The following is a 2927-nucleotide window of genomic DNA, read 5'->3' as shown; positions in this document are numbered from 1 at the left end:
GGGGAAGCATAGAGAGGTGGTGGGCGGGGCCAGCGCGCCGCTCCTTGCCGCACGGGACTGTGGGGAAGAAGCGGAAGCCGGGCGGCCCCTTGCTGCCAGGGCGGGGCGGGAGGGGGGAGCGAGCGGTCCCTGCCGGCTCCGCCGCGTGCCGCAGGCGGCCCCGGCTGTAACGCCCCGCGCACCCCGCTATACCGCCCCGCGCACCCCCGCTATACAGTGCAGTGCAACCAGAGCCCTGCTGTACAGCCCAGCAGCCCCTGCAGTACACGGCAGCGTGCCCAGTCTGCCCAGTCTGCTCTGCAAAACACTCCAGTGCCCCCAGTGCCCCCTGTGAAACGCCCCAGTGCTCCCAGTGCCCTCTGCAATACATGCCGGTGACACCGCCGCAGGTGTGCAATGCACCCCAGTGTGCCCAGGGCACCCCAGTGCCCCCCGCAGCACACCCCAGTGCACCCCAGTGTCCCCTCCAGCGCACCCCAGCTGCCCCCCTGCAATGCACCCGATGTTCCCCGGGTCCCAGCAGCGCCGTGCACCCCGGGGTGCCCCACCACGTCCCCCGCCCAGGGGCACACCGGGCTGCCCCGTCCCCCCGCGCCCTCCGGCACAAGGGGCCGCCGGGAAAGAGAGCCAGAGCCACCGTGCCATAACTGCCTTTATTGCCCGCACTGGTGCCGGTGCCCCGTGCCCGGCCGGGCGCCGCTGTGGTCCTTCGCTGTGGGGTCCCTCGCCGCGGGGTCCCTCGCCGCGCGCCGGCCGGCAGCAGAACCGTCACCATTACTAAACTCAGTAATGGTAACGGTTTCCCCGCCAGCCGCGGTCCCGGCTGCGCCCGCAGCTGCTCCGTGCTGCCCCGAGGCCCCACGTCCTCGTGCCCCCCAGCCCTGCGCCCCCCAGCCCACAGACCCCCAGCCTCTCCGCCCCTGCCCCACCGCCCAGCCCCTTGGTGCCCCACATCCCAGCCCCTTGGTGCCCCACATCCCAGCTCCTTGGTGCCCCACATCCCAGCCCCCCATATCGCAGCCCCTGGGGTCCCTCGCCGCTGCGGCCGGCCGCAGGCAGGTCTCGGCGCGGCCCAGGGGAGTACATCATCTATACTGTAGTGTCTCATAGTGAACTTACAGTATATGATGATATCCCGCCCGGGGCCCGCAGGGCAGCAGCCACCCGCCTGCCGGAGAGCAGCACCCACCGGAGAGAGGAGCGCCCACCCGCAGGGAGCACCCCGGGGTGGGCAGTGGGGTCCCAGCACCCCAGGGCAGGCAGAGGGGTGCCAGCACCCCGGGGTGGGCAGTGGGGTCCCGGGGCGGGCAGAGGGGTCCCAGCACCCTGGGGCAGGCAGTGGGGTGCCAGCACCCCGGGGTGGGCAGTGGGGTCCCGGGGCGGGCAGAGGGGTCCCAGCACCCTGGGGCGGGCAGTGGGGTCCCGGCACCCCAGGGTGGGCAGAGGGGCCTCAGCACCCCAGGGTGGGCAGTGGGGTCCCCAGCACCCTGGGGTGGGCAGTGGGGTCCCAGCACCCCAGGGTGGGCAGTGGGGGTCCCAGCACCCTGGGGTGGACAGTGGGGTCCCAGCACCCCAGGGTGGGCAGTGGGGGTCCCAGCACCCTGGAGTGGACAGTGGGGGTCCCAGCACCCTGGGGTGGACAGTGGGGTCCCAGCACCCCAGGGCAGGCAGTGGGGTCCTGGTAACCCAGGGTGGGCATTGGGGTCCCGGCACCCTGGGGTGGGCAGAAGTGTCCCAGTACACCAGGGTGGGCAGAGGGGTCGCAGTGCCCCAGGGCGGGCAGTGGGGTCCTGGTGCCCCAGGGTGGGCATTGGGGTCCCCAGCACCCCAGGGCGGGCAGTGGAGGTCCCAGCACCCCAAGGCGGCCAGCAGGGTCCCGGCACCCCAGGGTGGGCAGAGGGGTCCCAGCACCCCGGGGTGGGCAGTAGGGTCCCAGCACCCCAGGGAGGGCAGGGGCACCTACCTGGCAGGGGGGCGCTGGGCCAAGCCCGCCGGCTGACCCCACAGCAGCCTTATAAAACCTGCCCTGCCTCATCTGCATATCGCACATCTGCCCGGCACAGCTGGAGCGGCCCCGTAACCCCTTCGTGCCCGGGGGGCAGCTGCGCCCCGAGGGCGAGCGCCTGCCCCGCGCGGCTGGGGGCTGCGACCCCCGCGGGTGCCCGCTGCCCTGCCCAGGACAGGGACGGGGATGGCCCCCACCGGCCTGGCAGAGCCGTCCGGCCCCAGGGCCAGCGCCGCGGGGGGGTCCCAGCGGGTGCCCCGGGGTCCTGGCCAGGCCTGTGCCCCCACCCCGGTCCCCCCACGCTGAGACACCGCACTGGGCACGGGCTTGGGGACCCCAAACTGGGAGCCACCTGTTGCAGACTGGTGCCCCTTTGCAGGGCACAAGCCAGGCCTGGCCATGGCACGGTGACAACCCCACGGGGCCGGGCTGCGGAGCGGTGGGGGGGACACACGGGTGCAGGGGGGCTGGCGGGGGCTGCGTCCCCCTGCATGGGCAACCCGAGACGAGGCACACGCGCAAGCAGAGAGCTCGTCCCCTGGCAGTGCCCCCCGAGTGCGTGTCCCCCCAGGTGCCATGTCCCCTGGCCACCCCCTCCGAGAAACTTGTCCCCTGGCAGTGTGTCCCCCGCAGGGTCGTGTCTCTTGGCCGTGTGTGAGCCTGCAGGGACGGGACCCCCGGGAGCACTGTCCCCTGCCCGCACGGGCCCCCGAGGGACGCATCCCCAGAGGGACGCATCCCCCAGCCGTGTGTCCCCAAAGGACGCGTCCCCTGGCCATGCGTGTCCCCAGAGGGCCACATCACCTGGCTGTGCATGACCCTGGTCATACATGTCCCCTGGCCACGTGTGTCCCCAGAGGGCCGTGTCACCTGGCCATGCATGACCTAGTCAAATGTGTCCCCTGGCTATGCATGTCCCCAG

This window comes from Dromaius novaehollandiae, chromosome 19 (genome assembly GCF_036370855.1).
Source record: "Dromaius novaehollandiae isolate bDroNov1 chromosome 19, bDroNov1.hap1, whole genome shotgun sequence".
Classification (NCBI taxonomy): domain Eukaryota; kingdom Metazoa; phylum Chordata; class Aves; order Casuariiformes; family Dromaiidae; genus Dromaius; species Dromaius novaehollandiae.
This window is presented reverse-complemented; position numbering follows the sequence as displayed.